This window comes from Phalacrocorax aristotelis, chromosome 6 (assembly GCF_949628215.1).
Source record: "Phalacrocorax aristotelis chromosome 6, bGulAri2.1, whole genome shotgun sequence".
In the NCBI taxonomy this organism is placed as follows: Eukaryota; Metazoa; Chordata; class Aves; order Suliformes; family Phalacrocoracidae; genus Phalacrocorax; species Phalacrocorax aristotelis.
Genome location: NC_134281.1, coordinates 18318167 through 18346127, shown reverse-complemented (window position 1 = coordinate 18346127; position 27961 = coordinate 18318167). Strand labels below are relative to the sequence as shown.

Here is a 27961-nt window from a genome sequence, read left to right as displayed (position 1 = left end):
ACTACAAAAGCAAACACTACTCTTAACTTTGCAGTCGAACTAGGAGGCAATAGGAGAGTGAGCCACGCCGCTCCTGGTGTAATCAGGTGCAAAGCCAGTCAGGCAGTGGCTTCACACCTGTTTACAAAGGCCAGCTCTGACCCAGCTCCTCAGTGTGCATCAAATCAGCCTCAGCTTTGTGGAAAAGAGGAGCAATGCTCCAGTCTCTGAGGGTCACCAAATTTTGGCCCTGCCCAATTCTGTGGGAAACATCTTCCCAGTTGGGACTGCTGGTTGCCAGCCTTCTGTACAGTCCTGGGCACTGTCAGCTGGTTTAATATCTTAACTAAGCTGGATGGAGGGGTCTCAAAGGTATTGTGTATCGCATGAATACACCAAAACTAGTTCTCTATTAAGGAATAATTTCCAATAATGCAAATAGGTCCTTGTTCCCATCAGGGAGCAGTTACAGTGCAGTCCTTCATCCAAGCAGGAACTACAAAAGGAGGGACCTAGATAATCATTGTGGAAAAGCATCGTTCAAAACTACCCTAGTGCCTGAGTGCCAGGGCTTGAGGCCACCACTGCTCCCACTGGCATACCCCTGCATACTGCATCCTCTCTCTTCTTCAGGTAGAGAAATGGCTGCTGTGAAAATAACACTCCAGGTCACAGTAGATCACTTGACACTGAAAAATGTTTGTATTTCATTGTTCTTCAGTTCTGTAAGCCCTTTGGCCATCTTCCTAAATTTGACAGTAATGTCTGCTATGTAAAATCAATTCTGGATTTTTTTAAAATGTCTTTATATGAACATTCTGAATTTTAAAATGCAGAAGGCTGATGAGAGCAGGGAAATGAACAGGAAACTAACGTATTCCAGTAGAGTTACAGAGAAAAAGGTTAGTAAATGCCTGTGCTGCTGCTGTTACAGCAGCATTGCCATAGGCAAAGTGGTCTAAGGATAGTTAAACAATTAACAACTCCCTAAATTTTAGCGGCTTCTATTTCAGACCCGAAAAACATCTCCTTGGCCACTTCTTGTCAGCTTTCTTCCCAGCTGTAGCAGCAGCTGGTTTATTCTGAGATTTTCTTCCCAGAAACCTTGTCTTGCTGGCACTATTAGAGACAGGCATCTGTTTCACTGTTTCCAACTTCTTCAATTTCATGGACAAGTTTTACCAGGCACAAACCTCAGTTTATCATCCTAGACAAATTCTCACAGTAACACAACTGGAACCACAGCAATGAACAGAGCAATGAACTTCCAGCTGGAGTGTAACCACACAGGTCCCACACCTGAGACTTCCTCTACCAGGACAAGAACATCACCTCCAACAGGAGCAAGGTGACTTGCCAATGCTGGATCCTCCTCTGGTCCTGCGACCGAACATTCAAGATTTCATTATAACGCTTGGGAATGGGGATCATGTCACTAAGTGAGAATCCCAGTTTTCATTCATGTAGTTCAAAAGAAAAAAGGAAAAACCCCTTATAACCAGATTTTTGATTGCCAAAGGTTTTCAGCACTGCAGGTCTCAATTAACAGCTGTCCAGCAGAGACACGCCAGTTTACTCTGCTTTCTGAATGAGCTGTGCATACAACACTGTCAAAGCTTTGACTCAAACCTATTAGCAGGGAAGGGGATGGCAGACACAGCCTGTGGGACAAACGTAAATGCCTGACCTGCTCAAGCCTGTCTCAGAAGCCATTCAGAAAGACTTTAGGAGATTAGCCCTTTAGGCAGAGGTGAATTTTAGATATCCTTCTTTGATACCACAGAGGCATACACAACCCATTTCAATCACTGTCAGTAGAAGCTAATGTCAGGCCTCTGCAGGCAACCCTGTGACCTTCTTTTTAAAGATTTATCAGCTATACACCGTAACACTCATATCAGCCAGGATTTAAAAACAGCCTCCAAGTTCACAGGCATGAGTCTGCTCACAGTTACCCTGATTAAGCCAAGAGCAGAATTCATTCCTTAATTGCTCATAGAGGAAAGGGAACAAAAATGAAGCTGTCATAAATAAACCAAAGTAAAGTCCAACTTCTGCTCTCAGCTGTACATGAGCTGGAAGGGGTCATTCAAGGAAGACAAGATAATTGAGTCTGGGGAATGAGGCCAAAGATGGGGTTGCATACCTGTCTCTGCCTTGCACTCCCCTGGCACCACCAGCAAGACAAATTCTGCTTATTTATTGTGTAACCAGGTGGACTCTGGACTAGACTGCAGTCAAACAGGGACAGCCAGAGCCAGTCTAGACACACCCAGCAAGTGGTACAGGAGCTAGACTAGGTACCCATAAGCAGGCTAGCCACAGTGGCACAGGATCAGTGTGGAAAAAGTAATCTTAGGTGAGTTTTTCAACAAGGGGGTAAACTCCTGTGCCAGATGCTTTGCTGACATAGGTGGACAGAGCTCCAGATATCAGTGCCTCTGCTGGTGGCTGGCAGCTAAGAGTTTGGCTCCAAATGGCTTTAACCACATCAGCATCTGCTACATTTCAGATTGGAGCAAGATGACTTGAGGTTCCTCAATGTACCTTTCAAACCACAGTGAAGGGAAGCCATAAGGGAAAGACTGATGCAGCATAATATATGAAGCAATGAATGAGTTTACTAAAAATGCTCCCCTTGTGACAGCATCTTTCTCTCCATGAGGTTTCATTGCATAGCTGTAGTCCCCTTTGGTTTGTCAGCCTTCTTTTTCCTTTATTAAAAATAAAATATCCAAGCCCTGCAGGTAATTCAGATGAGAAGACTATAAATATTGCATACGTGCTCTGCACCAAAGCACCATACAGCCTCACAATGCTTTCTTTTGGGAAAACATTTCCAAAATGCGGTAGTAAAGGATCAATTTAGGCCGTGCTGCTGTAACCCAGCACCATCATACTTCTCTGCGTCTCCCTCCTTGATGAATTACATCTCACAGAAACCTGGCCTGGCTCTTAGCTACTCTAAAACCTGAGCCAACACAGGAGTGGGGCTGGCTTTAATCCACCTTGATACTTTCACCAGTTAAGGACTATGAGAGTTGTACCTGTCTCAGGGCAACTTAGACTCTACTTCTTATAATCCTGGCAACAGAAAATAAAGCAAATTCTACAAGCAGTAAGTAAGGGACTGGGAGAAGGGAGAACATCTGGGCTTCCAGGGAAAGCTCCTAAGAGTTTGTTATGAGGCAATTGGGTCCTTTCTCTTACCATCTATTTATTCAGCCAGGACTGGATGCTTTAGCCACATGGTGAGAGACAGCCACCCCATTACATCTCATGGGAAACTCATTTTCATATGGGTTTGAATTTGCTACAACTAAAGACAGTTGTGCAAAGGAGTCTGTTAAAATGTGTCCAGTGATCGGATGTGCCAGTTAATCATCTACTTCAAAGCTTGTCCCATTTGATAATAATTTTCCATGGTTGCAGAATTAAAGCTTAACTGGTCATTGGCTTTGAAAATGACCTTGTCTGACAGGGAATGTAGAAGAGAAAACAACAGTAACTTGACCTTCTCGTGTAAATTCTAGATGGAGACAGAAGGGGACAAAAATAGTGATGGCAATTTTCAACTGACTCAGTGATTTATCTCAGCTGGCCTGTAACGTCCCTGCCCCAGTCATCTCCAGGCACCAAAGAAACACCAGCTCTTGCCTCCAGGAGCTGTAGGGTAGTTTCTGTTTACAAAGGCAACCTGAACACTGTATTTTCTCCAAGAGCCCTACCAATGCGGTTTATTGGACACAAAAGATGCACTCTGGAGAAAGCAAAGAAACAATACAGCTTTTGGACCTGACCGATGAGGTGCCAGCAGGAATGAATGCCTTTCTGCTCTACCTCCCTGAACACAGGCCAAGAGGCTGCTCAGGAAGGGACTGCAGGGACAAGCTGGTCCCAGTGTCAGCAAAGACAGGGTGAGCTGAGCGCTTTCTTCCTGCAGTTACTGACCTGTCTTGAAGAAATACGATGGAAACATAATAACGTAGTATTTAAAAATCCAAACTACGGGTGGGAGAGTTTCTAAGCAGATACGGAGTGTGAAAACCTTCCTCGACACATCCCAGATCAGTAGAAACAAATAAGAGATTAAAACACTGCTTTTCTGCTGGACTTACGGTATTAACACAGTTTTACTACTCAACCTGTTGTAACTCAACTATCATGTGTAGAACGATTTTAGCTGGCTAACGATGGGATGGAAATGAATCCTAACTTCTCCTAGACAGACAACCAACACTGCAAATCAAAGGACAAGGATAAGACACAAACATTACCCAATGTGAAAATCTTAACTTGCTATGATAACCGTATCAGACTTCGCTTGGCAGCCAGCGTCCACTCAGACAAGATGCTAGGGAGTCAGGGCTGGTCACACACATGGTCACTAGAAGAATTTTTTGGGATGGGGCAGGAAGGGAGATATAATTCACTACCAGATTTAAGGAAACTTAGTCACGCAATAATATGGATAAGTGACTAGATGGATTGTCAAAACAGAAAAAGTTCTTAGCATGAGTCCTCTCTTTTTGAAAGCACTTTGCTTAAGACTTACAACTCCATTTCACTGTCTGGGAGTAAAATTTAAGCTTAAAATCTCTGAAAACATGATTCAGTCCAATGAGATGATAAATCAATCGGGCAAAGAAAAATCCATTTAGTTTATGTAATTATTTATGCCATGACCTAAGATAAAATATAATATAAATTCGTCAAAACCATAAGAAGAGTTAAGCATTTAAGGGAATACTTGTTTAAGTTATACCTTTTTTAAAAAGGTTTTGGATCAAACCACTCTGAAATCAGAAATTTTCAAAACCCTGCACAAGTCAAGAGCTTCCCAGCCAGAAAGCCCCTTCTTTCCCTGCTTGTACCCACTGGTGCTCCTGATTTCACTGGACACTTGCAATGTACAGGCTTGGAAGAAATCCTCTGGCAGGGTTGCTGAACTGAAGTCTCTGAGCTTCCTTGGTGCTCTGCTTCAAGCCAGCTTCCCCAGAAAAACTGTCCAACAGCTGGAAACCTGGTGTTTCCAGATCCACTCGGCTATTTTGCCCAGAAAATGGGATCTCAGGCCACCTGCTCAGTAAGATCTTGCTGTTTTGGAGATTGTCCATGAGGAAACTTAGAGCTGCACTTCAGACTGCAAAACTTCAGAGCCTGAAACGTCTTCATCTCAGCAACCTCAGTTTCATGGGAAATATTCCAACCAACTCCAATGACAGTATTTGTAGATATAGCTTGAGAAGCCATGAGGAAAAAAAACCCACAGTAAAAAGGAAGAGAAGATACTTGGAAGTGTTTTGCAGCTGTGAGGCATTGAGTACTTGTGTAATAAGAAAATTCTCCAGTGCCACGAAGAGCACAAAGATGCTGTTTATATTCGCTGCCTGGTTTCAGCAAGCTATTTTGTACTAAATTTCCCTGCTGATCCAGCTGCATTGTGATAGCAGGCGTATGCTAACATCAATCACATGTTATTGCATTTTTCCCTTCCACCTTCAGGTGTAAGGGACACAATGCATCACTGTACAATAGGAGAGGAAGAAGACGCTGCCTAATTTCCCATAGGATGCAATATTTATCCTGTAAGTGCGGATTAACCAAATAACTTGCTAGCTTTGTGTCAAGGCTTGTAAGTAGTGGTGACTAATCCTAGCTAGTGGGGATTAACAATGTTTGCTGTGGGAAATGTGCCAGACTTCAATTATATCATGCCTTACAAACAGACTGCAATAGTTCTAGAGTAATAAAATTGTGTTCTTGCTACAGCACAGTGATAATGCCACAGACTAGAGCAAGCTCCAGCAAGAATATCACGTGGACAGACAGTAGTACCAGAGCCTGTTCTTCTCTTAAAGTAGGGAAAAAGGAGGAGAAGGATCAGATCTGCAGCCAGGAAGTCCTGATGTTACCCTGTAATAAGCTACAGTTGAGCATGCATCACCTGTGCTACCCTCATAGATCAACACACACGCACTCACACACTTTCCAGAAGGAGGGAGCACCAGAAGGCCATGCATGGCAGCCTTGAGAAGTGATGTTGAAGACTCAAGCTTTAAGCAGCACATAAGGCCAGTTTCAGAGCTGTGGAAGATCAAACAACTAGGGCCATCCTCGTCATTAAGGAAAAAGCAGAAAGAGGTAAAAACTGCTAAGGAAGAGTGAGACCACCACAGCTGGTGCAAAAACTGTTAGGAGCCCACTTTAGACTTATTTGCAAGAACAAAACTGAAAGGAAATGCAGTATAATAGTTTGTTCATTCACCACTTAGGTGCAAGGGTTGCTATGGGACCCAACATCTACTGCAGCTTCAAAGCCAAGCATTTTCATTTAAGTCCCCATTTTCAAGCCTGTGCCCTTTAGAGGAGTCTGGTCTTGGACTGAGCTGCTGACCCATGAGACAGCTACAGACAGCCCTCTCCGTAAAAGGACTTTGCCCTAAACCAGCTAGTTCAAGTTAAGGATGATCAATCTGAGCAGGACACCTGGGGTACTGGTCACCTTAGACAGGAGACACTGAAAGCACAGAGGGGAAGACCAGGACGGTAACTGTGGTGAGCAGCACTGCTAGGACTAAAACAGAACTGCAAGAGCTTTCTGATGTTATTCCACTCACTTTTCATGATCAGCCACAACACTGGGGCAAATATAACTAAGCAATCCCAGAGGTCCTTGCAAGAAACCTTTCCTACATGTCCTTTTCCAAGCAGGTGCACAGGGTAGCTAGAGTTGCAGAACACCACAGTTACAGATGGGTTTGGATGACTAGCTTTCAAGGAGTAATACCCAGTACCGCAACCCAAACATCTTCTGCATTCTTTGCCCTGCTTTTGACCTGTGTACAGTTAAATTCACTATGCTAGTAGCTAGAGAGCAACAAAACACTGACAGGACATGGCCTACAAAGAGAATCCAGGTGCCAAAATACTACTTTTCTGGCCTCTATTTCTCTCCAAAGCCGCCTCTCACCCTGTGGCACAGACCATGGCAGCTGCAGGCTCCATCCTGCCTAAAGGAGTTACTGCAGGGACACTGCAAGCGCTGCAGCAAACCAAGAGCTCCAGCTAGCAAGCACAAGTGTCCCGCCTTGTTCTTACCCAGAAATCCTTCCCCATGCAACTGTGTTGTACAGAGATGCAACTCACTCAGCCCTTCATTTCACCCCCTAATCGTAATGAGGAGACACAAGACTCCTTACAGTACAGGAAAGAGGTCTGTGATACACTGCTTAAAGCAGGTTGGAATGATACGTCCCATCTTGACCACACTGGCTCATTTTCACATGCCCGCAGCCAGACCAAGGGCTTGACTCAACACCAGTTTGGAGCTTCTATTTGGTTTCTAATAACTATGGATAAAATGCAAACCAAAATAAACACAAAAATAAAACAAATCACAGCAGCTCAACTTGTAAGTATTGCTCTCCCACTCACTGACCTGACAGAGTCCCATACTCAGGAATCAAATCGCTTGTCTTCTGAGTATAACTCTTCTGCTAGAAAGGCTGCATTCAGATGCACCCATGGGAGCTTTTTGCATTGGACAAGACCCCCTTTCTGTGCTCCTCCTGGAGCTCTCTAAATGAGCTATGTATTAACCTTGATTTCTCCCACATGTATTGGTAGTTATTACTACTTAATAGTGCTCCAAGGTGCTTGGGAGCAATGGTAGCACAGAGATAATTAGAGAGGAAGGAACATCTACTTATGAGTAAGGTATACACAGCTGGAACAGAGTATTTTGCAATGGCATGATTTCCCAGTGATAGCTGTGCCAGCACACCAGAGATGGGCAAGTCATTTTTCAGATTGACAGATCAGCCCCTGATGACTGCACCCACCTCCACAAGGAACTTGGCTAGAAAGGCAGATAAACCCATCACAAAATGGCTCCTAGTCAATTGACAAGGCCATTCCACGGCACAGGACACTTTTAAATCCAGATTATGCATCTAAATATAGAGAGGGGATTTGAAACTGGGTCTTGTGCCTCGATTAGCAGCGCTCTCACCAGCTAACTACTGGGAAGAGCACCACCACACATTCGTTTTCTGAATATTTCCATACAAAATATTTAATTTCTGATATAAATCAGAATTCAGTTTAGCTGTAGTTATTTGCCAAACACAAACATAAGTTGCAAGCAGCTTAAGACTAGTTGAAAATGCATTTTGGGAAAAAAACAAGTTTGAAGCAGTATGAATATCAAATTTTTTTCTGGCTACTGTTCATCACTGGCTCTCTGCTGGCTGATGCATATGTGACCAGATACCACCACCCCTATTTTGCAGTCAAGAGAACAGGGGGATAGGGAAGGAAATGGCAGGATGTCTTGCAGGCAGCACTGCTGCTAGGCTGAGCTACACTCAACCGAAAGGCTGGCCTGGTGAGGTTCTCATTGCTCGTGTATGGACATCTTACTATCAGCAGAAACAAGTTTCTCCCATTTATAACCAGTTATTTAAGTAACAAAGTTAAACATTTCGATTTATTTCTCATTCCCACATTCCTACAATCTTACAAGTCCTCCTTGTGATTTTCAGGTACCTCTGAAATTTGCTGGGAGCTACAAGAAGCCTCTCTCTTTTCAATAGGCAGGTCTCCAAGGTCACATAAGCCAAAAACAGAAGTGAGGCATGACATGGAGCAGGGCTCAAGCTGCTGCATTCCCCAGGCCTACCAACTTGGGGTCCCCATTTGCTTGGCTGCACCTAGCAGCAGGGCTGGGCAAGAAAGCAGAAACCTGAGGTTGGAATAAGGCAGGAGCAGTCCTAGTGGAGTGTACAAGAAGGACAGGGAGACCAGAGGTGGGTAGACTTGGGGTAGGGAGGAAGGTGGTAATGGTGAGACCTACTCCAAAAACATTAGGCTTTGCTGCTTCAGATTCTTCAGTAAGACATGGAACAGGAAACCTACTGTGAACCTCAAAGAAAGCTTTGGTCACCTCCAGGCTGCTGCAAAGAGCTGCTCCCACAGCATTTGGAAGTTCTGTCTCCACCTGTCCACTCCTGCCTTCCTTGTACTGAGCATTATGTTTATGAATCATCCATCAACCTCCCTCCTTGATTAATTTGCCAAAAAAAGACTTGCACTGGGTGGCAATTAAAGAGGTAGAATGTGATATCCATCAGTTTGTGTGCCTCCGAACCTGACCACATCCTGGTGCAGCAACTCCTCGCAGGTGCTCGGATACTGTGGTAATGGGTGTTTGTACAAAAAATACAACACAACAGTTACAGCAACACCCAGTGAAGGAGAACTTGCCTTTCTGTGCCAGAAATGGACTCCACAGCTGTGCCCAGGAAGCTGATCAGAAAAGGAGACATATACTAATTTCCCCTAAACGTGCTTTAATGAATAAGGTCATTAACTCTATTACCAGGCACTGCTTCCAACCTGCTGTGGGACAGAGGCCACCAATGGTATGGACATTAAACTGTACTTCTGAGGATCCCAAGCCCAGGAGCCTTCAAAACGGGCAAGTATCAAGAGGTGGGCAGAAGTCCCACGACATTCCAGCTAACTACACATAGCTAGTGAAGGCCACATACATGGCTGGGTCAGTTTCCCATTACCTTTTTCTCTGCAACTTTGGTTTCCTCACAAAGAACTATATTGGCACACGCAATATAAGAGGAGGACATGGGAGCCACCAACACCACTCTCCCTAAAACTGCAGGAAGCCTTACAGCAAAAATTTTCCTCTACTAGTGCCGACAGGGCATCTGTCCCAGGATTCTTCCACTCCATGACCAGATACTTCCCCAGCTTCTCAGGGAGGTGAGAAAATATCTGCAACATGCTATAAGAAGGGAGCAGGAGAGACAAACGATCCTCCCCACATGTAGCCTAGGCCCCTGCAATAACAAGGCATTTGCCAAAATATGGAGCTAAAACAACTTCTGCCTGAGCCTTGAACCAGGCTGGCTTTTTCTTCTAGCACTCCATCAAAATGGCTCACAAACTCACCCCAGTCGTATCTACCTCCAGAGACCCATTCTGACCTCCAGGAGAGGCGTGCCTGCCCTCACGTCCACTAGGTACAGTATTTAGTATTTGATGAGTTTGGTATGCTCCTTACAAGCAGCCTCATCCACTCTCCATGACAGTCAGCAAACCTTTTGCCCAGTTCTTGCATCCCGGTGCATTCCTAACACCACAGAAACAACTACTATGATCACCATGCTCTTCACTGGACTTGCAAGCAATAAGTGACTTATGCAGTCTCCTACAAAGGTCAGGCTTTTACAGATTTGATTACAAACTTTTCCTGGGACTCTGCTGGACTTGACAGCTTTGTTATTACAGCTGTTCTTGACAGCACAGTTATTACACCATCAAAAGCAAGAAGTGGGAGAAGAAAGAGGTGGTTCCTCAGAGAAAGGGGAAGAAAGGATATGGGCTGGGCAGTTCTATTCCCTGCAGTTTTTTTATCAACCTTCAGAAATTTCAGTCAAATGCAGGATTGTACTCAAAATGTTACAGTGGATAACATTTTGCAGGTATCAGTTGTACACACCAGGTACTCAGTATACATACTATATTAAAATATTTTTTAAAATTTTGTACTAAAACCCATATTCTCCTAGAAACAAGTAAAAAAGAATATACTCATATTCTTTGTTTAGCTCACTTCCTTTTATAAGGGCCATATGCCATATTTTCTTCTAACACAGTGGTCAGAGAATTGTGAAATACAAATAGTTTCTCTTCTTCCTCTTCATCATTATGTACAATATTGACTGCTCCCACTCACTAAGATTAGCTATATTTTGTAAATAGCAAATGCACTTTAGCATTTTTTTCCAAGGCTTTCTCAATTCTGCTGATGTAAAACTTTGCTTTGATCTATTAAAATCACCCTTTTGTCTACGTACCTTCTAAAAGGCCATATTTCTTTGTACAGCAAAGACCATGGTCTTTAACCTGTACTTTTCATCACTGTTATGAAACTGTCTCCTTTACCCAGACCTACTACACCAGATTTTTGACAAAGTTACAGTTTCATTTGAGAATATTTGACTTATGATGACCCAAACGTTCTGGAAAACATTCCCTAAAGTTTGGCTCCTTTCTCATTTTCCAGGCTTGATGCTCTAACCATTCTGGCACTTCCTGTCCAGAGAGATAAGAGCTGCATAATTTGTGAACCTTCCTAATGGGTTGCTTTCACTCTTACCTGTCTAGTGTTTAGATAAGCATTTTAACAATTTTTAAAAGTCTAGTCCTGTACAGTATAAACACTATCTAAAAGTGTTTTTGTAGAAATCCTGCATTAAATGTCTGTGGCTTTTATGTCCTTAATATACACTTGATATCTCTAAGTACTGATTTCGGGTATGTCTTTGTACAGGACCTCATTTCTTCTTCTATTCAGCCACAATCATCATCATCATCATCACTGGAGTGTTCAGCTTCTCAGGTAAGAATTGAATGCTTTTTTTTTTTTTGGTACTAGACCTGCAACACTAGCTGACATGTTTTAAGTTAGCTATGTCAATTATTATGTTAATATTTCAACTTTGCCACTGGCTTGGGCATTTAGTGTTGCTTTTGTTGCTTTTCCACTCTAATGTTCTAATTCCTCTTGAGCAACGCACACATGCACCCCCCACTCTCCCATTTGTTCAGCTGTTTAATAAGCCTTTCCTACTTGTATTGTGCATGTAATCTATGCCAGAAGCATTAGCTGTAGATTTCATAGCTGTATAGCTGGTCTAAATATCACTCAGTCTTACTTACCAAACTTTCACAATATACCTTTAGCATCAATGATTACACTATTTAAAATATGAGCCAGTTAGTGTTAGTAGAGCATTTTCTTATTTGAAGAGAGATTTTTGGAGAAATTAGTCTTTGAAAACTAGACTGTCCAACTGGACTGTTTCTTAATTACAACAAAGAACAGGCTGTTTCTCCCAAATAAGACTACTAAGAATTTGTTGCTCCCTTCAGTGTTGCTTTGATAAACAGATGGCCTGTGGTCATTTCTTCAATATGGAGCATACAATGGTTGGAAATGGAGCTGGTTCAATGCGAGCACTGCCTTCTTGTCCACATCTGTAGCAGAAATGAGTTAGAGGTAACAGGTTGGCCCTGACCCATCTTGCACTAGGAAGTGGCACTTTTAGAGCATGAGATATCAGGAAAAGGGTTCTTTGTATTGAAGATGATGTTTCTTCATTGCATTACCACAGTGAAAAGTTATACAGTGATGCTGATCCTGTCATGTTTTTGCCTAATAGTTTTCCTTCCTCCTTTCATTCTGACTCGGTTTTGGGACCCCCAATACAAGACAGACATTGAGGTGCTGGAGTGTGTCCAAAGAAGGGCAACAAAGCTGGTGAAGGGTCTGGAGAACAAGTCTTATAAGGGGTGGCTGACAGAACCAGGGTTGTTTAGTCTGGAGAAAAGGAGACTGAGGGGAGACCTTATCACTGTCTGCAACTACCTGAAAGGAGGTTGTGGTGAGGGAGGTGTCAATCTCTTCTCCCAAGTATCAAGCAATAGCACGAGAGCAAATGGCCTCAAGTTGTGCCAGAAGAGATTTAAGACTGGATACTAGAAAAAATTTCCTCACCAAAAGGGTTGTCAAGCACTGGAACAGGCTTCCCAGAGTAGTGGTTGAGTCACCATCCCTGGACGTATTTAAAAGACATGTAGACATGGCACTCAGGGACATGATTTAGCCCCTAGTTATTAGGTTAATTGTTGGGCTTGATAATCTTAAAGGTCTTTTCCAACCTAGAAGATTTTACAATTTTTAATAAAATATTTTCTTCAATATTTTAATACTACTTGAAAAAGCTGAGGATTGGATAAATGCCCCTCTTCCTTTTTTCCAACACTTTCCCTGTGCTTTGGACTACCTTCTCCTATACATAGCGGAAACTTATTCCTACATATTTGCAGCTCTTTGTGTTTACACCACAGCACAGATTAAGTACCTAAAATATCCTGGATAATGTTTTCTTATAGACACCATCTCAGTGAAATGACAACAAAGACCATAAGGACATTTCTGCAGGTGTCAGAGGTGCCCAGCAGGAAAACTTCCCAAACAGGGCACTGGGATGCCCAATGCTGCGGCTGTCCCCACTCCTCCCTGAGGACCCAGTCCCAGAGGCAACTGGACACAACACCATCCTCTCATTGCCTACAGCCATTCAACACAGCTTTATTGACTTCCAGGCTCTGGAGACGCACCACCAGTGGCTCTGGGAGTGAAAAGCAGCAAGTGGTCTTCAGCAATGTCTCCTCTGCTGTTCCCTTCTACCAGGGCACCACTATCAAACATGACCGTGATGTAACGCTGTGATGTCACCACCATGCAGCACAGGCATTGCAGTGATGTGCCAGAATATCCCACTGGTAGGCACAATCAGCCGGCACCAGTTGGCCTTTGCTTGCTGGCTGGCAGGACAAGGCCTGGCTGTCCAGGGCAACGGCCAGCAAAGAAAACTTCGGCCCAGCTGGGGCAAAAGGAACTAAAAGGGAGCTGACTCCCGCAGAAACACCATCCCTTTCTGTTCCACACAAGCCAGGGCCATCGGCAGACATGATTTCTCCTGGCTTTCCAGGACAGGGGGAAAGACCACCCTGTGGCGCTGCCATACGAGCAGGAAAAGAGTGTGGGATAAGGATTGAGTTTTAAACAATTGCCCTGGTGATTTAAGGACATTTTTTCATAAGTTTGTATCAAAACCATGTGTCATTGCCCTTTTTAAGTCAACACCCTTCAGAGAAGGCAAGGGGATTACTCAGAGGCAGGTCCTGAACAGTATAGCTATGTATAAGCAAAGGGGATGGAGGGAGAGTCATTTGGCTGCTTTTTGGATGAGAAAGCATCATCTTGGTAGTCTTGGGAATAAAGACCATAAGCAGTTTGCAACCATCTGACCCCAGGCTATGACTTGCCCTTCTCAGAGTGCAACAGGACTGAGTGTGGGCAGTGCTGAGCAGAGATCCTGCAGGAGAATGTGAACTCTCCAGGAAGCGGTGTTGACTTGACAGTGAGGCAGCATGCAAGGACAGCATTAGGGCACTGCACTATTTTAGGGACTAGGTCTTGGGTGTAATATAACATGGACAGGCCAAACTACAGTCACCACCAAAGACTTTGGAGCTCCTCTTGGGAAAACGTCTATTCCCAGTGATTTGATGATAGGCAAATAGCCTATTCTTTCAGAGCTTAGTAACTTTGGAAGTTTAAGCAAGAAATAAGCGTTCTTCACTTCCTGCCCTGATTAAACCAGGTGATGCTCTGAATGGCTTATCAGCAGTGCATTAGAGAACACCATTTCAACAGAGAGATAAAGCTTGTGTGCATATTTCTTCCGTGACCACTTTGAAGTGCATTTTAAGTGCAAGATCTTTTATGTGCATAGTCACAAACATATTGGCTTCTTAGCATGTTTAGCCCAACATCATGCCAACTCTCCCAGTCTTGCTTTCTCTGTTGTAGCATGTTCCAAAGGGAAGTAGCAGAAGACTCACACTACTTTGCTTACCAACTATAAGCCATGTAAATAGATGAGTGCTTCATTTGCATGCACATATATCTGATAACTGCATCTAGAACAAGCTTACAGGAAAAAAAAAAGCTCATTTTTCCTTCTTGAGGTGGGACTGAGCATCCACAAAGTGGTGTGGGATAGAAAAATTGCACAGGCACAACATAAGTCTTGGATCTGAAACGCATTTATTCTGGGTGTTTGATTGGAGATATCACATGGGACCTCTTTCTCTGATGTTAGGATGTTCTGCTCCCTCAAGATCAGTATCCTCCTGGACACCATGAAATAGACTTATTCAACGTCATTAGTCCCTTCTCTGACCTGTAGGTCCCTGCTGTCACCAACCACGTACCCCGATGCCTCCAAAGCCAAGTTAGTCTCACTGTCATGCTGAACAGTTTCTCTTAATGAAATATTCTAACAGGCACATAACTCTCAGTCTCAGTGGCTTAGCTATAAGTCTGTATCTGATTTTAAAAGAACCACCCTTACGTTGTACAGAAAAGTTGCTGCTCTCTCTTACAGTCAGGGATGGGGAGGCATGGGTAGGAAGGGAGAAGACCTTGAAGTCTTCCTGTAAATGATAGCTTTCACCTATATCTTCAGCCTTTAAAAATTTCTGTTTGGGGAGGAATACTACAGCCAGTGTGTCCAAAGAACTTTGCTTCTGTAAAGGCCAGTCAAGTCCAACCAAAAGATCTCTTTCAACTTCAGTGGTGGCAGGATCTATTCTATGATTTGGCCCTTAAACAGCAGCAGTTCAAAGCAATGGGCACTAACAGAACAAACTAAGGTATCGTTATTATTGTTGAAGTTGTAAGCTGAAGTTGTAATAATTCTTAATTATTTGGAAGAGCATTTTTGTTCACAGCTTGGTTATACTGTAATAAACATCAAAAAGACATTTACCTAAATTTCCTGCACACTTATACCGGTCAGAACAGCCTTTAGACCTATTTCTTATAAGCATATATAAATGTGCACAGAAGAGCACTGCCGTGATTCAGTGACTTTATACCAAACTGCCTAGGTAAGTACTGACTTTTCAGAAGGATCTAATGAAAAACAAAGCCAAATATTTGGAAAATACACATATTTAGAAATTAGATTACAACATCCATGTCAGAAATATCTAGAGTTGGAAAAAAGTCAGGTAAATTGCAACATCAATACTACCCCTCCTCTCCAAACTTGCTTTGATGTTCTAGTCAAGTATTTCAGACTACAGATCAAATCCAACTTTTTTTTTAAATGAGGAATTTTAATGAAGAACTTCAGGAGTCAAGGACTTGGGGTTTTGCTTCTGCAGACCAGTAAGCAGGTTTTCAAAATAATGACCACCACAGCTATTAGAGCAGGGAGCACACATAGCACTGTCATTGCATTCCTCTCCTGACCAGCTCTGGGCTCTGTGCAGGAGGGAGCACTATGCCAGGTATGGGAGACTTAATACATACTTGTATTTCCTAGCAATGACAGAATGGCTGAATTAGTGTTTAAACTACATATGTATATATCCTCACAACTGCAGGTTCCTGGTGCTTACGCCTTCTTTCAAGCATCCACATCAGTCAGCACAGCAAGTTTCTACAGCTATGGCTCAGGAAAAATTATTTTGCACTAGAGAAAAAACCAGGCTGCGGCAGCTTTGCAGCTTCTTCCAACTTGAAAGGGGTTGCTGTCTTCCTAAAGACACCCAATTCTGCCAGGACAGTCTTTCTGCAAGAAGAGCTTTCTTCAATGGATACTACCAAACCAAAAATACTTAAAATGCAGAACTTTGACACAAACTTCCAAAGGATAACTGTCTCATGGGGCAGACACTACTCTTCTCCAAAAACGTACACATCGCTTAGCTTTCTCCTCTCCCTGGAACAGCTAGGCCAGGAGCATCACATACCTTTACCCTGACATCCGTAAGGTGCACAACTCAGGAGATGACCTGCTTCAACAGGCAGGACTGACCATCTGAGACTGTATGCTTGCAATCATAGCAGGGCATCACAGAACAAACCTTGTACCAATTTTGCCACTAACGGTAACACTCTGTGACTGAACACCTTAAAGGCTGAGGGGAGCTCAAGGACTGGAATTTCACTACTGTGAGGGCTGGGAACCCACTAGGAGTATTTAATTTCCATTAAGTTAACATTTCTGACACAGAAGAGCCTGAACTGACCAAAAGTTAACAGAGAAATTTATTGTTCAAGGTACAGGGACGAAATGGTAGAAATGGGGCCTGCAAAAACCAAGTGTTTGCTCTGTTTGGAAGACAGGATAGCACCCTGAGGGTTACCACAGTACCTCACACTCTTGGGTCTGGTATTTCCAGAGTATATCAGCATTATCCCGCAGGGATTTCCTCACTTTTGAGATCATATGAGCCTACACATGGATTTCTCTGCAGCATGTCCCAGGCTGTACTAAGGAAAATCAAGGACTTACAAAGGAGAAGAGAAATAATTACACTTTTTCAGTTCTCCTACACTGTTGCAGATAGATCCTTTGCAGAGCTTTTCTCACAGATATGTTAACTAACCCATGCAGTACATCTCCTGTCACTCACTCTGAAAAACAGGCAGAAGAAACAGAAGATAACAGACTGTGTGTGAAAGACTACAAAACACCAGGGTCAAGAATGAGAGGGGGAGGGCTGAGGAGCAGGGATTCACAGCTGAGGGCTCTGCTCGTGTCATGGATTCACCCTGGGACCTTGGGCAATGTACTTTGCCCCTGTCCCCAGATAAAGTCAGGTAGAGCTCTCCATATGACCTGTGCCAGAAGCAAAATGCTTAAAGGAAAGCAAGGGAGTGAGATGGGTTTGTCTGCGAAGCAGCCACAACACCATTTCCGAGATACTGAGGACCTCAGATGAATGGAGTTCTATCTCTGTATACATTTAATTATCTCATTTAGTCCTAAGATAAACAGCAGGAAGCATAAATAGCTTTATGGGAACATATGAAACAGGACAAGACAACCAAACAGTCTCCCTCTCCAACCATGCTAATTCTATTTAGGCTGCCTCTAACTACCATTCCCCTTCCTCTGAAGAAAATTTTTGTGGCTGAAAGAACATAGGTGGAACAGGAACTCCTCCAAGAGAAGAGAGAAGTCACAGACATCATGGGGTGTCTCTCGGAGATGGCTCATTGGCCCTAGACTACTTTAAATTTAAATGCTTTCTGTCCCTTGGCACCTTTTTTTTTTTTTTTCTCAATAAAATACATTGACCAAATAAGCTGTTACAGCAAGGCAGCAGGAAGCAGAGCACTTGATGCTAACCACTGAAGTTAAACATAATTCACTGGAAGCAAGGCAGACTTCCCTTCATGAGGAAGCAGGACAAATGCTTGACCACGAAAGCTGGTCTAGCCCAGTCGAGGTGAGACTGGAAGAGAAGATCACATCCTGGCTGTGAAATGGGAAGGCTGACAAGGACTCTGTGCAGACCAGGACTGCTGAGGAAGATCAGTTAGAGGTCAGAAGAAGCAGCATGCATGACCAGGGTGAGTGGTGTTCCCAGGACAGCTTGTTGCACAGTTTCTGAGCACGAGTTCAGTGAAGTCCTCTCCACAAGATAGCCTTGCCCTTTGTTTCAGGCTCCTCTTCCTCCCTCCCTCTCCACCCACAGTGCGAGGGGCTGCACACTTCTTGGGAACTGTCAGAGAAAAGCAAGAGAAATAATCCAAGCATCTTCCCAGACTGTTTGGTCTGAGCAAGGAACTGTGTTCTTTTAGGACAAATTCCATCCATGTCAGCTAGTCAATGCCTCATCTTTCTGCTCATGCAGGATACCCTCTGACTCCCTACACTCTCTCTAGTCAGTGGAAAGGCAGAACTTCCAGAAGTGGATTCAGCCCCCTAAAAGTCAAAGCTGACTGAAGAAGGCAGGCATTGTGGGAAAAGGGAGAACATGCCCCCAGTACAGTTAAATGCTGAAGATCAGGTGATGAGAATCTGACAAGAAGAGGCTTATGAACCTTCCCCCTCAGAGAGGGACAGTGAAATTAGGCAGACACAGTGATGGGCTGATTTGACTGCAGGGAGCTCCTGCTTAACATAGTTGTTCCAAAGCTGCCACAAGGTATTTTCAATATAAAATGTTGGGCAAAAAGTAGGTGCAAGCAAAATTGAGGGGAGAAAGAAGAAACCTGAGGAAGTACTAAAGGCTCTAGTATGTCTCTAGCAAAAAGCAGCATGCTCTCTTCCTAAATATCAAGTTCAATCTGCCAAAACTTTTGTTGGTCTGCTAGTTTAAATGGATAAATTGTGAAAGTGTGATTAGCACGAACAGTGATTTAGGAGATGGAGTTAAACAGACTTCTCTGAACCCATCAGGTCTACAGCAGAGTACTTTGTTGGGAGAAGGCAGGACGTTTCTGGCCAGTACTGTGGGGCTCAGCAACACACTCCCCAAGCTGAGGGGACCACAGCACAGCTGTAACTTTCAGAATGGCTTTGTTTCTTACACATGTCAGAGTATGCATTGAGATGAGAGATGTTTATTAATTTCGTCATATGAAACAAACTGTATGAAATTATTAAGACAAACTGAAGAGTCTAGTCCTGACATGGTCTTTAATTCTGAAACCAATATTTATCTCTGTGTGACAGAAGAGGAAAGATTGGTAGACTGAAATAAAAGGGAAATGAGGACTCAAGACAAATTCCATTTCTCTGCTGCAGACCAGTTACAGCCAAGATGCCAACAATTTGGAGAGTATGCAAGGAAAAGTGGAGAAAAATTATAACATAGGAAGTTCAGAGCATCCCATCCTGTTCTCAGCTACTCAAAACCAGATGATACAAACTGTTTTCCAAATCCTGCTGCATTACACTGTTGACAGAGGCCCTCTTATTTGCCTGTTGGTCCTTTAACAACAAGCCACGCATGCATGGTATTGCCAATTCCTCCTAATCTCTATCCTGCACTCAGGATGGACCATCTGGAAAGACTATCAGAAGTAACAGCAGAGAACGGATGAGATACATTCACAAGCTTTTCTCTTGTGAATCCTGGTGCCCCTGGCAATGGCAAGAGTTTTGCCTATTGACTTCATAGGCATGTGGGTTGAACACAGATACTAGCTAAGTACAAGCAGGGATAAAATTCCAAATTATTCATTCCTTACAATATTTTGCAATGAGCTTAATGAGAGCTCCTGCATAGTGGCAGCAGCAGTTCTGGCAGTGGCAATGTCATTTAAGCCATGCATTATTGGCAGGCAGGCAATGAGCTAGTGGTGCCAGTGGGAAGTCAGGCCTAGACAGATGAGGAATCTTCAGACTTGTGGCAGTCTCAGACCAGAAACATCATCCCTCTCAGGATGCACCTGAAACCACTGAACCGGTGGGTGAAGAAAGCAGACAAGGGACATAAGAACAAGGTGAGAGACTACTTGAATTCTGCCGTAACTTGCCAGCTGTCCATATTTTATGGCCCATCAGTATGTTTGCAATTAGGAAAGAAGCAAGGAAAGGCCCTTTCCTGTCATTTAAATTCATCTATCCCAAACACCGACTCAGAGTGAGCCCCAGGCCAAAGAGGTCTGGCCAGGTTTGCAGACACCATGTGAACAGGTCAGCCATCATGGAGGAATGGGAGACATGTCTATGACAGATGGGCACAGTAGTCTCTGTAAGCAGCTTACTTATTGCATAATAAGAAGTAATACTTACTTATTACATAATACAACCTGTCTGCTCAAAAATGGGTGGAAAATCCAGGGATGACTGGGCAAAGGCTTCACACACTGAGGGACTCACATACATATTGCCTGTGCTGCTCCAAATTTTCTCAAGCCCCCATATCCTGAGAAACTGGCAAAAAACCTTATTCCAAATATTAAAGAGAACAAGGCTGAAACATGCTAGTGCAAATCCAGCCTACACAACTGATCTATTACATTCAACAGGAGTCTTTTCTCTGACTTCAGCAGACTGATTATCACACCAAAGTTAAGGAAACGGGAGAGAAGATTGCCAGCTTCTTGATTTCATGCAGTTTAGAGCAGCTTTGATATAGCCATGCTCCCTGATGCTGAAGAGGATAGGACAACAGCCATAGAACACTTATGTTTTCAGTACACCACAGCATGTTGGGTCTGTTGTGTCACTCACACTGCAGTCCTGAACACTGAATATAGAGAAAACCCATGAGAACCATTCACCTTGAAATACAGCTTTCTCCACAGGACACCAAACACCATTTAACTGTGTGCCTAAATTCACATGCATGAGCAACCTCACTAAAGCAGATTGGAAGTTGAGCACCAGCTTTATTAGATCAAGGCTCAAAGGGCAAACTAAGCCTTGTCTAGAAAGCACAACTCTGTTTTGCAGTATGGTTACAGAAATGCTTCTGCCAGCTGAAGTTACGCACCTCCTAGCTCCTATTCCAGTGCAAATTCCAAGTAGTAAAGTGAACCATGTGCATGTCTGAGGGTAAGGCAGATAAAGGGAATAGGGAGAATAAGAAACACAGGGCAATTCTACACTGTACAACGGAGCACACCACAGTATTGCCATGGCAGTGCTAGGAAGCTGGATTGTCCTGTCCAGATTTGCTGAGAAGTAAAAAAAAAAATTAAATGTAAAACTCTGACATAGCAAAATCTAGGGGCAACATCATTCTGCTGGTCAGCAGCTGTACTAAGTGATTCCTTAGCACACACGTAATACATAGGCTGGTAGGAGCACAGAGTTACACATAAATGTAAGGCAAGCAGAAGGCAGTGGAGAAGAGTAGTGCACTTCCATGACAGCCCTTAGAGAGGGAAAAAAAAGGATGAGGAATTACTGCAGTCTGTGGGCTGTTACATTTTGGGGCAGCTGTAGGAACCCCTAGGAAGACAGGAAGAATTTAAACAGTGACAACTACTGAGTGTTAAAAAGGCCAGTTGAGAAGCATGGTAGAGGGTTAAATCATGTAACAAAATGGACTCCCCCTGTAGCTTGCTGGTGCTCTGCGCAGTCTTGGAAGCTGAATCCAGAACCTGAGACAGGTAGAAATGCAAACCCACACAACACAGCCATTTACACCACTCATCCCAAGGGCCATGTGTCCTTCCAGCTCCTGTTTGTCCCCTACATAACTTAAGGCAGCCATGCCCTCTTTACGTCCTCAGGGGCAGGACTATGTGTTCACAGGGTCCTGCATGTATTCCTCTCCCTGCGCCAGCCAACATGCCACCAGCTGCAGGGGATAGACCTCAGAGATGGCCCAGTACCCTGAAATGGAGCTGGAAGGAGGTCAGACCCAAAGGCCTGACCTTTCACTCCGATTGCCATTTTTTCCAGGAACTTGTTCAAACTACAAGTAAAATGAAGTTTCAGATGGATTTTCATGCTGACATGGGGGAGGGGGGAACCTCTCTTAATAAAAAAATGGAATCATATGTCCACAACTTTAAACTTATTTTCATAAGTACTTTCAAAACAGGAAATTCACTAAATCCGATCCTTTTCCACAAAGGTCTCAACTTCAGCAAAATTTTCTAATAAAAACACTTTCATGGAAACATTTGTGGCCAGCTTGCATTTTATTCTATTCCTAGGACATGCACCATATGGGCCTGGAAACAAAACGGTAGTTGTAGGGGGGACAGGCAAATTTTTCACTTTAGTAAGCAATAGTTTTGCTTAAGCACCTTTCTCTCACCCAACAATTGGAAACTTTCTATTTCACATTTGATTTCTATTAGCGAAGATTTCCACATCTTCATGGAAAATGGCTGAGGCTGGTATTTGACTGTACTTCTGCGTCCCCAGGTTCAGAACTAAGCCTTGACACTTATACATGATTTCACCATTTCACCACTCAAACAAACCAAAAGCCAAGCCTAGTCCTGCCAATATCCAGCCTCTGGAGCGGTTAACCATTCCCTACTTCTGTGAGCCTCCTTTGCAAGTAAGACTGGCTAATCAACAAATGCAGGTCTCTATCAATATTCTTCTGCTCTTCGATACCCTTCCAATGTCTTTTTCCCCACCAGCATCTGAAAGGAGCCAGTATATACCCAGACATCACAAATGCATGCCAGGACAGGAAGGACAAAGTCACAGATATAAGAAGATGGAATTACCTGCTTGGCTGCTGCTCGCTCTGTAAAAGTTACAAAGTCCAGGACAGTAGAATTTCCACTGAGCTTGCATTTTCTGTGATGTAACTGTTTTAAATTATTTAAAGAAAAAAATTTAAAAATGCAAACCTGCTGCTGACAAAATCCCATATGAACTATGTCACTTGTGGCTAGGCCTGTTAGAGTCCACTAACATGCTGAGGAGCTGTAGGCTTTTGTTCAGCAAATAAATTAAGCATGTGCCTGTTTCAACCTTAGCACAAAGGAAGGGTTTACTCCTGGGGAAACTCTGAAAACCAGCTCTTCCTTCACATGGTCACTATACTCACTAGCTTCACCCTCTCTATTCCAGGTGTCCCAGAAACAGTACAAAGCGATTGCTTCTCTCTAGAAAGCCATCAGCAGTAAATACAGCAAGGCAAGCACACAGCTAAGTAGCCAGCACTCAGAAGCACAGGGGAAGCACGGGCTCCGGTGCTCCACCTCTTTCCTCCTGGTTGCATTTCTCTCTCTGAACAACTTGTTCCAGTGTTTCACCACGTTCATTGTAAAAAATTTCTTCCTTATATCTAGTCTAAATCTACCATCTTTTTGTTTAAAGCCATTAACCTTTGTCTTATCACAACAGGCCCTGCTGATAAGTTTGTCGCCTTCTTATAAGCCCCATTTAAGTACTGAAAGGCTGCAAGGAGGTCTGTGAGAAGCCTTCTGTTCTCCAGGCTGAACAACCCCAACTCTCTCTCTCAGCCTTTCCTCATAGAAGAGGTGCTCCAGCCCTCAGATCACTTTTGTGGCTCTCCTCCAGACCTGCTCCAACAGGTCCATGTCTTTCCCGTGCTGAGGACTCCAGAGCTGGATGCTGTACTCCAGATGGGGTCTCACCAGAGTGGAATAGAGGAGCAGAATCACCTCCCTCATCAGCCACATTACACCTGATACAGGGCTGTGCAAGGCCGAGTCCAAGCAGCAGCTGTATACAAGCCACACACCCACTGCTAACAGCACATTAGGATGGAGAGAGTTCAAAATAATCAATCTTCATTCAAATGAGGGCAAGGGTGACAGAGCAGTGGAACAGGCTTCCCAGAGAGGTTGTGGAGCCTCCTTCCCTGGAGACATTCAAAACCCACCTGGATGTGTTCCTGTGCTCCTGCTCTAGGTGTGCCTGCTCAAGCAGGGGGGTTGGACAAGATGATCTCCAGAGGTCCCTTCCAACCCCTACCATTCTGTGATTCCCTGCCAGCACTCAGTTGTATCCTGCTGCTCTGTTTATCACCACACACTCTCAGGAAGTCATGAAGCAGAAGAGGGGTCTGTGATTAGATGTGAACCAAGACAGTTTCCCATGGGGCACCATCTCCAAATCCCCTTGCTGAAGACACTTTCCCAAAAGCTTACCATACATCAAGCTATTTAAACAGTGGAACTAACCTGTAGTACCTTTTTCCCCCACCCCTCTTCAAGTAAGAAAAGCCCTTCAGTTGCCACAGGAACCCTGAGAAGTCTGAACCCACAGGTTCGTCTAGCCCCAGGTCTAAGATTGCTGATTCTCTATCTTTTCATCCCTTCTCCTGAAAGCAAACACTTCATTATGACATTTTATTAAAGGCATCTTCCCTTGATCAGATTTCACATCCCCAGAGCAAATCCAGGTTTTCCAGGTCAGGGTTTGGAGATGAGCTTTCTACCCCACCTCTCACTGTGCACACCAGCATGCCCACGATTTCTCTTGGGGTGTCCTCCCTCTGCTCCCTGCTTCAGGACAGCAGGATGCCCAAATCTTGCCCTAAAGGTAAGTGGTACTTTCTGCCATCCTTGTTCTTCCTTTCAGAAACAAGGGAAGCCTCTCCTGCCCTGTCAGATCTAACTGGAAACAAGGGTTTGGGACCTCCTTTTCCAAGGATGAGGCAAGGCACTCAACTGAAATTGCAGGATTCAGCTTAACACAGCCTCTTGAGGAGGTCAGAGTTTAAAAGGAAGAGTATTCCCATTCAATTAAACAGGAGCAACAATCAAGGGGAGCTCCAGTTTCACTTTTATGAGGCTAGTCTTGTGAATCCAGTGATGGTACAATACAGCTCTTAATGATAAGCACTTATCCAAATGCTGCAAAAACTGCTCTTGTATTCACTGAATATTCCACAAATCCAGAAATCCTGGTATGAAATTAAGTATTGGTGAACAAATCCATGCAAGTTTTCCTTTGGTTCTTTCACTGAATATTAGAAAGGACAAAACACTAGGGAAAAAATTTGGACAGGTATCCAATACAGCTATTAATCCACACATTTCTCAGCTGCTCAGTCTAAAGACTGTACCAGCTATGCTTTCCAGGGACTTTAGATGTGCTTCCTAGATCTCAACATGATCCAATCCAAACTGCAAACTGCACATGAGATCCATTTGTAAGACTAATCCTAGGAATTTTTGCTAGGACTGTATTTGTTGTGGAGTTTTGTAGACATATTTGTTTTAAATACACTAACAGGCAAAAGGCATAGGAACATATTCTGCAGTGGGGAAGAAGGGAAGCATTTGTCCAAGCAGTACTTGTTTTGTTCACTGATAAATACTCTCAAGGCAAAATCAATTTTTCTCCCAAAGGGATGAAAGGAACTAGTCCAGCCCCCATTGGGCAGTGTGACTGAGTTGACCAAGAGGCCAGACCTGCTCCAAGTGAGCCCCATGGAGCAGGCTCTCAGAAAAATGGGAAGCTCCCCTCATTTGAACTTTTGGAAACCCTCCTGTCCCTAGTAGTAGGGACGCACTAGGAAAAATACAGGCCACAACATCATTGCACCTCTGGGTCCCTGCTGTGTCTTCCCCAGCAGACACTCAACATCTCTGCCACCTGACCTCCTTTCATAGCTCACAGAAAACAGGTCCTCTGAGCACTTTGCCACAAAACACCCTGGGAGATGCCTCAGACATAGGCTGAGAGCAGCAGCATGGTGTCAGTGCTCTGGGTGCATTTTGGGAAGAGTGTGCTAGCATTAGGCTGGCACTGACCCAACTGCCAGGACACCCAGGGCAGCTGCCTGCCGAAGCCAGACCTAAGGACTCATTACTCCACCAATAATTTCTACTATGTTTGGGCTCCTCACTGTTTACCTTAAACCCCAGCCATTTCTGTTAACCCAGTGAAGGCGTGAAAGACTCCTACAACTATCGTGTTGATCAGCACAAGCTCGGCAACAGCTTCTCTGCAACTCCCTGCCTGGCACGAGCCTCCTCCTATCTGTGGGCCCTTGGCAAACAGGACACTGCTGGCTTTCAGGCTATCCTTTGCCTCCACCACCTAGCCTCTGTTTATGTTACTTTCCCAACACACTTGCAAATATGATAAAGGTTAATCTGGTACAAAAGGTAAATAGGGTTACACAAAGCTGGATTTAGCAATTTAGTTTTATTGGCCACTAAGGGAGGCAATTCTTCGATGCAGGTAATGAGGAGATAGCCAAGCCAGATAAAGGATCTCTGCAATATAAACATCCTCCCAAAAGCCTGCTCCCCACTTGCATAAGCACTGTAATCATGAAAGCAATTCTTAGTGGAGCCACTTGGCAGAGGCCCTGGTACAGCAAGCTGTGAGCCTCTCCCTAGCTGATGGACTGCCTCCAAGAGCGTGTTACTACAGTGCTGCAATGGAGGAGGAGGGGCAGGAGGGGGGAAGAGATTGAAAGCTGGATCAAATCTGCACTGGAGTGGGGCCAGGTCTCCTCTGACATGTCACCTGTGTGGTTTGGAGCAGGCCAGTTATCCCGTCTGTGCTCAGCTCTTCATCTATAAACTGAAGTTGATGATTCTCCCTTTGTGCCCCATTTTTCATAGGTAAACACTTACCATTAAAGGCTGTTTCTTACATATAGGTTAAGTTCTTGTGGCTACAAGTATTACTGTCACTCAGAAACTTGCAATAATATTCCAGCTAATAAGTGACTTCTCATTTTTCCTGACCTTCCAATATTTGCCCTTTACCTTAAAGACAGAAAACTAAAACAAATCAAGATAAAAGTTTTCTGTACCAGCGTCTGCCGTCTTTCACCTCTCTGCACCAAATCCTAGGGACAATCCACAAGGCTGAACAGAAAACCTTTTGCACCCTGTGTTCTGTGCTGTTTGGTTTTGTTTTCTCCTTTGCTATCAAATTTAGGATGTCCCCCAATGAATACAGAAGTGCCAGATCTGCCTTGTCTCTCAGCAGACAGATCAGCAGCATTTCACACTTTCCCTTTGCATGGCTTCCCACCAAGGCGATGGCTTGGCTGCTGCACAGCAGGATGCAACCCTCAGCAGGTTCAGTCTGTTGCACAGCTCTGGTTTCCCAGCAGTCCCAGGAATAATATACTCAAGGCAGGGGGAAGCCTCAGGAGAGTCTCTGTCCCTATGTTTTCCATGAAAGCTAAAAGAAGAAAGTAAAATTTATTGTACCCCAGAAGTCGCTAACTGCAACTTAGGTCTAGCAGTTACTTGCTCCTCTTGACGTGGTTTTCTTACTGGGGTGAAGGAGACCTCATTCCCATAACAAACAGTACACATTTACCAGCTGCAGGACTGAATCAGAGCCTAGGCATTCACTCAAATATCCATTATGCTGATTTCCAATGCCATACATTAAGAATTTCTCCTCACCTGCACTCACTTAGCTTTCAGTAGGGCTCTTCACCAGATTGGCCTAGGAATTTTCCCTATCCTACACATTCTAAATAATTGTTGATAAATTACCATATTGGGAGTAACAGTGTGATCCATTGAGAAGTATTAGACTAGAACCAGCCAGAACTGTTTCCTAGTCCACAGCTTGTCACTGGCGAACTTCAGATGAGTAACTACACTTTGTATGCTCTTTACACCCTCTGTAAAACACAGTGAAATGTACTTCTGCAGACTGCTTGGAGATCTGTGAACAGGAAGTGCTACATGACAATTTGGGGTTATTATGCAGAGCCGGAACCCACACTGGTCTACATCACTGGTTGTTCACCAGTTGTATCAGAGGCCAGTAGTGTTATATTGGCCAACATAGAACTATCTCCAGCTGGCAGGCAGAATACATTTAGACTGACTATGCTTCTGGACTTTGAGATTGTTTTCACTAGGCAAGTTAAAACTGACCTTTTGCAGAAGTATGATTCATATCTGTAAAGATTACGGGTCTTTTCTTTCAATCTGCAGCTTGATCTTAAGCCTTCTGAAGCTAATGCAACTATTTGCATCAACATCAATAAACTATCCAGCAAGAATTTACTCACCTAGGCAGCCCCAGTAGCACAATAAAGGAGACAGTCTGCCTTTATAGAACTGGAGCCTATAGGAAGACAATTTTATTTTCCATTCCTTCCAAAAAACCCCAATACCTTTATTAGCATCCACATTTGA

General features: G+C 43.9%; 2 long non-coding RNA genes across 3 annotated transcripts in view; one reads left to right on the top strand and one right to left on the bottom strand.

The window, feature by feature from the left end:
- The window catches only part of LOC142058695 (uncharacterized), a 264243-nt gene that overhangs the window by 189213 nt on the left and 47069 nt on the right, over window positions 1-27961 (bottom strand). The window lies entirely within an intron of this gene.
- Window positions 10869-15402, top strand: LOC142058693 (uncharacterized). The gene is made up of 2 exons (XR_012661064.1): window positions 10869-11404; window positions 12961-15402. It is a non-coding gene; the product is annotated as an uncharacterized LOC142058693 (long non-coding RNA).